Raw genomic sequence first — 14,435 nt, 5'->3', positions numbered from 1 at the left:
CCTCTCTTCTCCTCTCTGCTTAACCTCTCCTCTTTGCTTCTTTTTTCTTTCTTCACTGCTCTTCACTAATGATCTCCTTTTCTCTCTCCTCCTCTCTGCTCCTGTCATTTCTGCTACTCTCTGCTCCTCTTCTTCTCACTACTTTTTTTTCTCCCCTCATCTTATTCACCATTATTTCCGCTCTTCTTCTCTCTGCTCCTCTCCTCTTCTCCTCCCTTCTCTGCTCCTCCTCTCCTATCCTCTCTTCTCCTTGCTGCTCCTGTCCTTTCTGCTTCTTCTCATGTTTCCTCTCCTCCTTTCTCCTCTTCCTCTCTTCTCCTCTACTCTCTAATGCTCTTCTTTGTACCTTTCTGTTTTCCTCCTCTACCCTGCTTTAATTTAATCTCCTGTTCTCCGTTCTCCTCAATTCTCTTCTCCCTCCTCATTTCTCCCCTTTTCTACTTTCTGTACCTCTCCTCTATACTTCTCTCACTTGCCCTTTTCTTCTTTCTTCTCCTCACTCATCTCCACTCCTCTCTTCTCTGCCCTTCTTATTTATTCTTCTAAACTACTCCTTTGCCTGCTGTCCTCTCCTCTCCACTCATCTGTTCTCCTCTCGAATCGCCTGCTCCTCCTCTCCTTTTGTAACTTCTCATCTTTTCTCTAATCCTCACCTCTGTTCTCCTTGTCTCTTCATTCTTCTTTTCGCTGCTCTCACCTCTGTTCTCCTTTCAGCACTTTTCTTCTCCTCTCTAATCCTCTCCTCTCCATTCTTTTTTTCCTTACTCCTTTCCTCTGCTCTGTCCAGTGCTAAGCTTGCTGACCCTGACGTCGCCCCATGCTCCTGCGAACACTTTCTCCCTTTTAATCTGAGGGATCAAAGATCAGTCAATATGAGTCATCTGGAAGCTTCCTCTGAAAGGCCAAAGCGCATTTGCTCTGGCACTAATTGGGAAACATCATATTCATGCGTAAGAATAAGCTTATTTAAATCCAAATAAGCTTTTTGTTTCTCGTTGGTGTATCGCGGGCGTATTGATAATGCTTATTGTGGGCTATTGTTTGGGGATATGTGAGAGCATGAGAGCGAAGTAAATCAATCTCCTTTTCATGGGTCTAAATTTCTAAATCTTTAACAAATGGAGAGAGAAAGAGAGGGAGAGAGAAATATCCACTGTAGTTCCAATTGAGAAATCAAAGTCTTGCCGTTCATGTAGATAGACTTTCGGAATCAGTGGAATTAATCTTAACTGAAATGTATGTGCTACAAGATTATGTTCATTAGGCCTAATCCTGAGAGTCTGGGAACAAGGTTTAAAGAGGAAGCACGGAGCACATGAGGAACATAATTACAGAAGATAGCTCCGGGTTCTTAACTAGAAGACAGAGGAAGAAGTGAATGCACCAAAGAGGCTTAGTCACACCATGCGTGATCCTCAGAATACTCACTATTAAATACGCAAAGCATCTCAGTAACAGTGTCTTGATAAACCAGCACCTGAGCCTGAGAGCTGAGATTTCAAAGATCAGCATTACAATGCAGTCCATAAAGACTTTCTATGATGAGCACAATTGCACACACTGGCGCACGCACGCACACACATTTACCCGCTGTTCGCACTACACTACTCTATTTCTGTCGCACAGTTGGTTGACGAATCATCGCAGGACTGAGCGAGTGCTTGCAGGGTCAGAGGTTATCACTGTGGAGAAAGAGAAGGCAGACGCTGATATTGATGAAGGGCTATTTTGATCTTGTCTGGCTTAATTTTTTACGATTCAACAAAACGTCTTACTCACATCACATGTTAAATGTGTGTGTGGTGTGACCCATACCCTGCACTGCTATGGATCACTCACTGCACTGATTGTATGGGTGTGTGTTTGACCCAGTGCGGACTACCTGGCAGTGGAACACAGCAATCGCAAAACAAACAACTATAAAAACTAATGAACAAGTTTGCCTAGATGATTAATGCACTAAAGTACACAACATAAGCCCACTGGATGCCAGGGTTGAAACTGGGGTTAAGATTCAACTGATCCGATAGTTTGCAATTCTTATAAGCTGTTGTGTAAATACAGGTTAGAGGTGTTAAAGGTTTGGTTGACTCCTTTACCAAAGGGAACTTTGAACGACACCATAGAAGAATCACTTTTGCTTCCTTAAAGAACCATTTTTGTAAAAGACATGTATGAAACACTTAAAGCAACATTATGTGACAATTGGGAATTCTTGTACCTGGGCCCCTCCTACATTGGGAAAGTGTAAATCACACTTTGAACTGCCGCTAAAGGACACACTTTACACATGCATTTCTGAACAAGTTCAGGAATACAGAACCGTCACTGAAAAAGAAAGGAAGCATGCGGACTGGTAGAGTAAAGTAATATTGCTGGATTTGACACTAATATGACTCAGGTTATGCAGCATTACATTGTCACAAGCATTTCCCTGTACACTTTACCAAAGTTACATAGCGCAGTGTGCCAAGCCTGGGATGGCAACTATAGAGATGCTATTATCCTCATTATAAGTTAGTGGAGCTTCAACATTATCTTGAAGATTTATTTAAAGCCCTTGAGAGCACATTTTGATATCTCTCTGAAAGTGATATAGGTATGATCTTAATATTCTAATAAATATTCATGACTGGCAGCCCTCTATTATTGGCAAACCAATGTTTACATTACTATGGCACTGCACAAAACCTTGAGACAGAGAGATTTTACTAGATCTTTAGGGTTTACTGAGGTTTTGACATATGTAACTGAGTTGCCTGCCCATATATAAATACAAGCTCAAGCTGCCACAGGGGAAGCGTGGAAGACTATGTGCTGTGCCAGTACAGCGTGGTATGGGTGGGCAGCGGTTTGCAGATCGGATGGTGCCGTGTCAGGACCTCCCATCCATCCAGACACCCCAGCCTCTCAAATTCCTTAAGCTTTAGACTGCCAGGTTTAGCTTTAGCTTTAGCTCTCCAGGTTGCTTAGACTTGAAGAGAGGGTGGAGCCATGTTAGACCTTGTGATTAGTCAGGGGTGTGCTGACGGAAACCTGACCCACTTTTAGGACCGCCCATTCCACATCACAAGGTGAGCAATACAAACAAAATACTGCCACATTTATTGGACTTTGGGAAGATATTCATAAGACATACTTTGCAGATTTACGCTGAGGGCTGTGAGAAACCAGATTAGCTTAATTAGAAAGAAAACTCAGATTTAGGTCCCAAGGGCTTTAATATAAATGTCTAATATATTAAAAAATAAAAGCGTTTGTAGCACCTTTATTTTTAAGAATATATTTAGATGGTAATATTTTCAGCTTTCCACAAGAGTAGCATACTACAGTTCATTGCACAATTTATTGGATGGTAGAGTCTTTATTGTGGTAGTTCTGAAGAATCTTGAGCCTCCACAAAAGGTAGTAAAGTAAAAAGGCAGTTGTGGAAGACTGGGAGTTTTGAAAATTTCTGGAATTGCATTTCTAAAGCTTGATGGTCAGCTCAATACTGTCTAGACAGCCATGGAGCTAAACATTACACCCGTCATCAAATCTGCAATTTACACTCAAAAAACGCAAACATACAACTTATTGTGCCTTTAAGGCAAAGTGGGGACAGCGCACCCAAAGTGCACTGTATGCACACGCTGGAACAACTTCCCCAATTTCCAATTATCCAATGATGGGCTCTAACATGCTGTTTGTTTACAGGCATTCTTGAAGTGCTGCATACTTTTATCCCTTTCAGATTCGTTTTATATTCCAACTGAACAAACCGCATAACTCGCTGAATGAAATGTAGGATCTGGTGTATAAAGCTAAGAGCCTTCCTTTCAGAAATGAATTACATTGCAAGTGCTCAGGTAATGAAAGTAACAACAGGTCTTTCACACCTTCCTGAAACCCACATCAAACCTTATTGAAGGAAAAATGCTGTGTGGTTCCATAAAGCGACTCTGTTGCGTCCTCTGTAGTGTCTAAGGGCAGTAATTACAAAGCTCATTTCAGAGGCAGCACACAGCCCGGCTATTAGCCCTGCGAGAAAAGCCATGAATGCAGCGCGTCTGTAGCTGAACGCAGCGCAGTAGTCAGGCCAAACACGCTTTGTGCCTCTCCTATCCACCAATGAGGAGGGGGGGCTTACTCACTCTGCTGTCTAAAAGCTGCAGGCCGCCGGGGTCACGGCCATTCTGCCTGTGTCCACATCAGAGAAGAAACCCACAGATCTCTCTTGCTCTCTCTCTCTCTCTCTCTCTCTCTCCTTCTCTCTTTCTCTCTCTCTCTCTCTCTCTCTCTCTCACGCACATATATACACTTTCTCTCTCTCTCTCTCTCTCTCTCTCTCTCTCTCTCTCTCCTTCTCTCTTTCTCTCTCTTTCTTTCTCTCTCACACAAACATATATACACTTTCTCTCTCTCTCTCTCTCTCTCTCTCTCTCTCTCTCTCTCTCTCTCTCTCTCTCTCTCTCCTTCTTTTCTCCCTCTCTCCTTCTTTCTCTCTCTCTCTTACTCTGGCCAGATGAACATGCACACACACACAGTAGCCTGGACCTCTCTCAGATGTATCAATAGACTGATATGTACCAAGGTCAGAAAGAAATCTTTTGAATGCAGCGGCGATCAGAATAATATCCAGAGGTGAAAAAAAATGGAGAATGTTTACAAAGCCTGGTGCAAAAAAAAAAAAATACTGTGCGTCTGCTGCTGAGTCTGCCCAGAGCAGGAGCAGATCTTTAATGGAAAGAAGCGTTAACACGGCTACACCTGCTCCGGCACTTTTGTGCTCTCGTGCCGAGGAGCATCTGGACAGACGAATTGAACTCAGATTCAATTAACTCGTCCTGTAAGAAGGGGCAAAGTGAGGGAGTTAGCTATACAAGCCTGAGGAGCAAAGGTATGATTGGTGTTAGCCTTCATTCAACCCACGCACCAAAGGCAAGTGCAATGTAAACAAAATACAGTGGCAAATGTTTGCTAAACGCTCTCCGAAAAAGCCAGGCAGCCTTTCACACACAAATTCATGTGCGGACTTGGAGGGAACATCAGAGCGCGGGTTCTAATGGAGTGGCAAAACAGCAGACAAGAACAATTAAGCATCAGCCGAGCAGGCCGTAAGAACTGGCATTGGGGAGGGGTGGGCCTGTATTGTGTTATGGCGGATAGATCTAACAAGTCAGAGACCTGGGCCGTAAATCAGCTGAGTGAAGGACATCCAGCCCGGGAGTGGAGAGAGAGAGAGAGAAAGAGAGAGAGATCTTAAAGAGATAAAGACAGTAAGCCTTGTATACAGTAATAAGTGGCAGTACAGTAGCAGCAGTCTTTGCATGTGTAGATAAGCTGTCAGCCTTGTTTTGGCTCTGTAGAAGGCATTTCAGAAAGCAAACGGTTTAATAGGGAGTGTTTTTGGGGCTGGTTTCGGGCTGCCACTGAGGGGTTTGATGTCTGGGTAGGGGAGAGAAGATTTGCAGGGGGTTTGGTGAGGATAGGGCTTTTTATCTGCGCGGCGCTGAACGACACAGTGTCACATCCTGTCTGGAACCTTTCATGTTTCACTTCGCTGCACACTTCACAATCCTTCCCCTTCCCTCTACTGCCACCGAATACATTAGCGTTGTTGTTCTGGCAGTTGTCATGTTTTGGAGACACAGAAGTAAAATGCAGAATAATAGCAAAAACCAAGTTAAATCCTAATACCCCACAGAGTCCAGTCTATCCCTATAGCTTTGGGGGGGAGGGTAAGAAATAAACAAGCCGTGTGGCCAGGAGGCAGAGAATATTGGAGGGCTGTAAATCCTTATTAATAGAGGTTAAGACGAGAATACTTTCTGAAACTGTTGTCTTGGTGCTTCAGGTCCAGTCATGGGTCTTGTCTGCAACCTGACAGAAGAGCAGCAGGCAGTGTGTTTTTTGTATGAAGCGGAAAGAAAACAGCAAATGTGAGCAAATGGCATCCATACACATGCTGCAGGGTCTCAAAAACAATTAACTTAAAAGTAAAGGAAAAAATAAAAGAAGAAAAAGTCAATTCTCAAAAAAGGGAAAGGAAAAAAAAAAGAAAAAAAACATTATACCCTCTTTCTGATGTTTAGTAATCTGATGAAAAATGACAGACCAGTGCTTGGAATTGGAAATTATATTTAGCAGTGATGAAATACTAATTATTATCAGGACAGTAACTTACTAATTGAATTCTATCAGGGACATTGCTTGTCAAAAAGCTGTAAAATGTGAATGCGCAATGGTGTGAGTATGAAGTCTGTGAAATCCTGAGTGTGTCTCTGATCCAGAATTCTCATACTATGCTGACCACTCTCATAAAGGATAACACATTATGTATATATATATATATGTGTGTGTGTGTGTGTGTGTGTGTGTGTTTGTGTGTGTGTGTGTGTGTGTGTGTGTGTGTTTTCAATAATTACAGTGAATAAAGATCTGCATGGTGGCTGCATGGTGGTATGGATATATTAGCATGAACTTTAATGTGATGTGGTCTAAGTTGAGGGCAGTGTGGGCTTTAGATCAGTTTGATCTCCAGTCTGGATCTGCCCTGCCCTCTAGTGCTTAACTGGGGAACGGTTCATTCAGTGATGGTGAAGTCAAATGAGGATCAACCTGGTAGTATTTAAAATGAGGGATTAGACTGGAGAGACCTGGATACGTAAGGTTTAAATGAAAAATTCAGGTAGAGTTCAAAAATAAATGTTTATCACAGCATAAACACATAAACATAAAACAAATACTCATTTTATTTCCATCATATATAGCAATAAATCATTTAATGTTCCACTTCCAATAGTAATGATCTACTAAATAGCAACAAAACAAATATATGTAATATGTGAAATAACAAATTGTTGCTGTCATAAATTTGCAGTGGGTGAATTAAATGAATTATGATTGTGATAAAACTGAATATTTAATGCTAATATTTTCAGGGTATATATTAATGGTGTAAACCCTTTATTATTTATTAGGAGTAATGGAGCTGCAATAACACAGATAACAATAAGTATAGTGAGTACATGCTTGATGTAACAGATGTAAATTGATGAGTGATTCATGCATTAAATTGTGTTTTATTTTTCTAATTAACTAGTGTGTGTATTTGTGCATTTTGGACATTTGACTGCCTTCAGGCCGAGTGCGGTGTGACTTAAAAAAAAAACATTGTACAAAAAGAAAAAAAGATATAAAGAAAAAAAGAAAGAAAGAAGGTTTAGGCTTAATTAATGTGTCAGTTTCAGAACAGAGCAGGGCTAAAATAAGGAGTTCAATTTCAGGATGTAGGATTTTCTATTTACTGTGAATTTTAGTTCTAATTAAAAACCTTTCATTTATGCACAGATTTAGCAAATAATCTGCAGCGATTCACTGTTATACGAGAGAGAAAGAGAGAGAGAGAGAGAGAGAGAGAGAGAGAGAAGCGAAGGAGAGAGTGTGAGAGGTAGCAAATGCCCAGTGAGAGGTCAGCTCAGTATTGAATTTTTTGAATATTCCTCTAAATACCTCCTGGCACTGTAAATATTTTTGACTACAGCCTGGTACTTTAGGGAAGGCCAGCTCTCCCAGCACAGTGCTGCTGTTCCGCTAGCCCGCCCAGAAAAACAGAGCGAGAGGGAGGGAAAAAAAGAAACAGTGCTTTGGGTTATTCATCGATTGACTATTCAAATCCCAACATATGCTGCTCCACTTCCACTCCTGAGTGCTCGGAGAAATGAACCATTTCCTCTCTGTCTTCCCTATGCCTTCCCTCCCTTCACACACAACACACACACACACATGTAAATGGACCCCAAGCGCATGTGGGGTGTGAGTGGGTTGCTTACTGCTTAATGCTTAATGTATCTCAACCAATGGGCCTGTCAATCCATTCAGCAATGCTGGATCTTATGTACGTGTGTGGGTGAGGATCATTAATTTATCACATTATTATGCTCCATATTCTTGTTTTAATGTATTTGGAATTTGATTGAAAATTAATGTATTTATAGTTTATATAATTGTAGAATCTCCATTATGCCCAATAAAGCGTTGATAGTGGTGAAGAGAGAATTAAAACAAGAGGGCTGCAATTATGATTCCTAAATCATCTTTAATCATTTGAAATGTATGCTTTTGCTTCATTGGGGGTTCTTCAACTGGAGGCTCTTTTTCCCTTCTTAAATTGTGAAAAATAAAATTGGCAATAATTTTGTCTTAATTATGTCAAGATAGTGTTTGTATGCTTTAACGTAAATGATGCAGAAGACTGAGCTTATAATTGTATTTAAATATTGTACATTTATTTGCAGAGTGACATATTAGTGCGGAAATCCAGCTAATTCCAGAGGTTTCATGAACTTTTTCATCCTTTACTTTTTCCTGGAATCCTTACAGCTCTCTGCTGATGTCTGACAGGCCAAACTGACAGAAAAACAGTGAATGTTGGTTTTAGGAAGTTCTGCATTTTACTTTCATTTCTAATCAGTTAAAAAGATTCTGATGGTGAAACCTGTCATTTACATCACTACAAGTTATGTGTTAGTGATGATGTTGCAGTGATGACAATTTTGACATTTTCAACAACTAGTATAAAATAGCTAGATTGTACCTACACATAAATAATAAACATTTAATATGTTGTAAAATATTGCCAGAACAGTATAAATGGTAGTGATGCTGAATGTATATTACTGATTATATTACTGTTTTTTCTGTTTCCATAATTATGATATAAACAAATTTTACCTTAAAAAACAGTAATGATGGTGATGTTGGGCATGGTAATATATTGCTCAAAAATAGATATTGAATAGATATTAGCATAAATAATACATTATATGTCTTTTTTAAATGATAAAAAACATAATGAATAGATGTACTTTTTAAAAATCATTTTATGAAATCAGAGATAGGTTTCAAAATTGGGTTTGGGAAAATAGCCAATGTGGCAAAGCACTGATGTTTAAAACAGTTACAAAATATAATTGTAATTTGATCAATTTTGGTCCATTTGGTCCAGTTGGTTCAACTGATTTTGGTCCATATTTTTAGTGTATTTTTATGTTATAGTTTGTAGAATTTGTCATCAAAACTGTAATACTAATTATTAGATGTGAGTAAAGTAGTTATCTCATTTTTAATCTATTTTTTAAACACTTAAATAACTGTATTCCATATTATTTGTTATTTAGGAACTAATAATGGAGGCATAAAAATATATAGTCCTAAATACTTCACCAGAATTCATCAGAATTGATCTTGAATCAAAAGTGATAAGGACAAAAGAAGAAGCTTTATATGTTTGTTTGTGTGTTTTGGTGTCTTTGGCACAGTATGCTGCTGTCACAAATCCTCTGCTTGTTTTTACCTTCACAAGTTGTTTTTTCTTCTCTTTCTGCTCGGAGTGTTTGTGTTCTTCTCCTCCTGCTCCTGCTCCTCCTCTGCCACTCTTCTCTCTCTCATCCTCTCGTTTGATCGGCTGGAACAGCGATCCGTCTCTTCTCTGAGCTGTCTCCTGCACGCTCCCGAATGTCCAAACTGCTCTCTATAATCTCACTGCGAGAGCTCCTCCAGCCTGGGCCTTTGTCCACTCACCTGCTTGCTTGCCTGTCCACCCGTCAGACCGCCTATCAGCACAGGGTTTTCTTTCTGGGGGGGGGGGGGTGATGGGGAAGATGAGGAAGATGGGGGAACAACCCCACCAGAGCAGCACAGTCAGCAGCCTGGCCACACGTAGAGAAGGAGTTTAGCATGCACATGCCTTCCATCAGAGAAGTACACACCGTTCTTTCCTGCTGACATTAACAATTAAACTTCTGCTCATTTACAAATTGGACAGGCATGGACTGCTTGGCTTCACACCAGTTTGTCAGAGTCTCATGTTTAAACAGTTATGCGGTGTGTGTGTGTTTATTCTGGAGAAGAAAGGGCCTGACAACTCATTACTTAGCTTTGTATTGATTTAATTTTAGAGATTTTAGAGGGTTAGTTATGATTTTTCATAATATCAGAACAGATATACAACAGTAATCTAATCATACCCACCATAGTAACAATTCAAGAACTACTGGTGGTTGTTTTTTATACAGGCCATAGTTCCCCAACCAGAGCTGTGATTACAGCAGGTGTGAGGTGTTTTATTAGATCTGGTGTCATTAGTGTAAAAATAAGTTTAAAATTGAAAAATAAGAAAATAAATCAAATCAATACAAAGCTAAGTAATGAGTTTGTTATTAAAGCCTACACAACTGCAACAGACTATGGTTAGTTATACTCACTATGTCCTGTTATTGTGTACATGCACAGGGAAGAGGTCAAGGCAGAGGTCATACTTCATGAAACCTGTTACTTTTAGTAAGCTGCAAAAAATAACTAGAAAATAGTGTGCACATATTTCCCTGAAACACACAAATACATACAGATGATAGGTAAAGCTCCTAATCTGGGCACTGACATTTTGTTTATTTTAGAAAGAAAAAGCTATTGTGAAAAAAAAAACATCTCAAATTGTGCCATTTTTTGACAAGATGTGAATCTGGCGGTGTCAGAAATTTAAGATCAAAGGACCAACATAAATGCTGCAGAATTTGCTCCAAAAATTTTCCTTGGAATAAAATATTTTTTACATCAATCCTCAATTGGAGGTTTTTCTTTTCTTCTGTATAAATGCTATTATGTGTTTCTAATTGTTTATTTGCTACTATTATAAAAATAAGAGCAGTACATTAAATGAGGAATTGATGTTTTTCAATATGTTCATTTAGCCAGTTCCAAATCTGTGCTTCAACAATTCTGTCTCAGTAATGAATTATTTGTAATTATCATTCAGTTCCTGGTCTGGTTAATCAGTGCCTCATTAAGTTAAATCAGGATCTTTGCTGGTGGATTTGAGCTACTGCCACCAAGGAGAAACCTGAAACCTGTGTTCTTCTAACCAGATATGAAGATATCAAATGTTTGAAAAACTAGTTGATGCTACAAAAATGTAGTAAGCCATTATTACCATAATCAATATACATCACCAAGCATAGCCTCAGTGTTATACAATCATCTCCAAAATGGCAACATTGCAGGAGAAGTTAAAAACAACAACAACAACAACATCAAAGTCAACATGGAAAAATGTTATTCCAAGTAATTTTGGAGCATCTATTCTTTTCATTTAATTTAATTTAATAGAATTTTAAGGAAAAACAGCCAGATTGACATTATGTCTCTACACTTTCACATGTGTAGAAATGTTAATTTCACTGAACTGAAGGATCTTACATAGGAACACTCCTTTCTGAATATGATAATCACACCAGTGACGATGCTGAATTTATTCATACTCATGTTTTGAATGCTGAACTGTGTATTGAAAGACTAAGTCTAATACGTTACAAGGATATATTGTTTCCTTTTAATCATAGCTCCTTATTTCAGTCCATGCATGCTACTCCTTCTTGTGTCTCTAGGCTGCTCTCAGCAGTCACTCAACGCCCTCAAAAGACACCACTGACTCTTCCTTTACCTTATAGATACATACAGTCATACAGCGCTAGTTTTTTCCTCCAGGTATAATTGAGCTATTTTCTATTAAAATAACATCATCAAATGTGCATAGGACTGAATCGGAGTCTGCCCCATTATATATTTTTAAAAATAGAGCTTTGGAAAGAACTCTATAAGTTTTTTTTTTCCTCCTTGCCTTTTGAGACTTAATGACTCTCTTGTGACTCCATGGAGAATTACTCTCAGTAATTGATTATTAAAACCAGAAATTGCAAAGCACATCCATTATTTGATGAGTGAATGTGTTATCCTTGTAATTAACAAAGCGGGGTACTTGCCTTCCTCCTGCACCAAGACCTCGGAAATGGAAAAAAAAAAAACTGGGGTTATCCTACAGACGATGGAGCCCACTCTAAAACACTGCAATTAGCTTCAATGCAATCTATCAGAGAGAGAGAGAGAGAGAGAGAGAGAGAGAGAGAATTAGAACAGAAGGAAAGTTTGAAGCGAGAAAAAAGAAAAAAGTGGAAGTGTTGAAAGTGCAAAAAGCATTTGTTTTAACTCTGAGTGTGGGTGATTCTTCACTTTTGAGCAAGTTCAGGTCCCAGACACAAGAACTCTACTGTACAAGCATTATATTGAGCAATAGCGGGAGGGTGTTTTGTTTTTGTTCTTGTTTTTGAGGTTTTTGTTTTGTGTTTTTACCCCTTTTTTGAACACCCTTTACAGCTAAAAGGATGTTCCTATCCTCTTTTTCTGATACCTAGGCAGTCTACGAGCAGCTCAGCTTAGGTACTGCAGATCTATCACGCTTCATTTTATTTCCAGTACACTAATTGAATCATCCCCGACAGACGTTCTGTCTGGATATGCATCGCGCGTGATGTATTCACATTAATTGGAGGAGACAATAACTTATTAATCAGTTCATTTGGTCAGATCGCTGCCTTTGCATTACACACATCTGTTGTTCTTTGAAGCATATTATATGTCATTTAAGCGTTTTCAAGCTTGCGCGTTAATTAATGATTATAATACTGTTGTCCTGTTGTACATGGCTCCAAGGAATTGTGCTACAGTTTATGAAATATTTATCAATGTATGTTTGTGTTATTGTAGGATTTCTGCGCATGTCAAGGTCATGGACAAATATAACACAGAGATATCGTACATGTCTGCAGTATATGAGCATCATCTGCTCTTTCCCTGCTATATATTAGACAGCTGTGTAAATATGACACGCGAGTCATGTCTCGAGGGTCCGACTGACTTTGATTACCTGATTCAAAGCTTTTAAAACTGTCAGTGTAATCTCAGTCTAGACACTATTTGTGCTCCTCTGTTGTTGTTGTCATTACTGTCAAGAACTTCTAACATACCGTTCCATCTTCCAGTTTTAGCACTCTGTGCAATTTGCATGCAATGCATGTTTGTTTGTTCAGTTGGTTGGTTGTGTGTGTGTGTGTGTGTGTGTGTGTGTTCCTGTGTGTGTGGTTCATACTTTTTTAGGGCCTAATGTGGCCTAATTATGTGTGACAGCTAGAGAAAAACAATTGGAACTTTTAATATCAAGACCAGCAAAATGCATCTGACATTTGTTTTTTGTAAATGTGTTTTGTTATTAGTTGTTCGATACATTTTCATGGTGGTTCCAACCTAATTTAAAGGGCAGCAATTTATGGAAGTCCAGAAATGCCATGAGTTAATTACATGTTTTTACTGCATCATTATTCTAAGATCACAACTTACTTTTCTTTTGATCTTGAGTTAACAAGTTGTTTTGTGGAGATTACAACTTACAATTTTTTTCTCAAGAAAAATAAGTTGTAATCATGAGAAAACAACATTCTGGAGATCACTAGGGAAATAAATTGTCATGAGAAAGTAGATTTCATCTTGAGATCACAAAAATAAATTATCTTAAGAAAAGATTTTGTTATCTTGAGATTACAAGAAAAATAGATTGTCATCACAAGATGGTCTGGACTTCCGCATATCTGTAATGTTGCGTTTCTGTGCACCAGAAGTACCGTGAAAGCAAAAATCTTTTTGTCAAACATGTTCAATTCAGCTTTTAGATGGCAGAGCGTAGTCTGCTCAAAACTCTTATTTTATCCTATGGGACTAAATGCATTTCATGGCCTTCACTTCTTTTGCAGCAGATCCTTGTGGATCGAGTTGAAAAACGTTGAAATTGAATAGAGCAAAGAAACTTATCAGGATACATCATCAAAAAAGAGAGTGGGTGTGTTTTACTCGCATTTGTGATTAAAAATGTTTCCACTGGAAGATAAGCGTTTCTGCACTCACACTTGTATCACCCTCTAAATCACCTGTGCATTCAGCATGACGTGTGATGAGGTTATGGGTAACGTCTTAGACCCATAACACAGCCTATAAAGCTCTGCTCTGCTCAGTCTATGCTTTGCAAAACCTGACGCAGGCTAAATGCTGGTTTTTGGAAAACTCTCTCCATCTTAGCATCTTAACATAAATGGCAGCTTTCTCCATCTGTTCTCTGTTCTGACTGACTGAACTGCTCGCCGCTCTGAAAAATTACTCAAGCTCACAATATTAAACTACTAACACTAGTCACAGGAACACTGAATAAAAACTACTGGGCATTCAATAGCTCGTTCTTGAATCCAGCTTATTCACACAGAACTCACGCAGTGAAACTAAACAAAATCAAATGAGTGTGTTAAAATAGCAGTACATTCATCCTTTCTGGAAATGTGAAGGGAGTGCAGTAAGTTGTTTGTTTTTAACTTATTTCACATATTCACATTTCCAGGCCACTTTCAGGCCAATTAAGTGATTATTGCTCTACTAATTCACATGAATACTTGAATATTTGTAGTCTGAAGCCATATTCAAATAATTACAGAAGGTAACGTGAAAAGAAGACAGAAAAAAAGTGGCTGCTCATAAATTCAAGATCTGCAATTTCCCTCCTGGGATCAATAAAGTAT

This window comes from Salminus brasiliensis, chromosome 8 (genome assembly GCF_030463535.1).
Source record: "Salminus brasiliensis chromosome 8, fSalBra1.hap2, whole genome shotgun sequence".
NCBI lineage: Eukaryota > Metazoa > Chordata > Actinopteri > Characiformes > Bryconidae > Salminus > Salminus brasiliensis.
The sequence above is the reverse complement of the archived record's forward strand: the minus strand, read 5'-3'. Positions refer to the sequence as shown.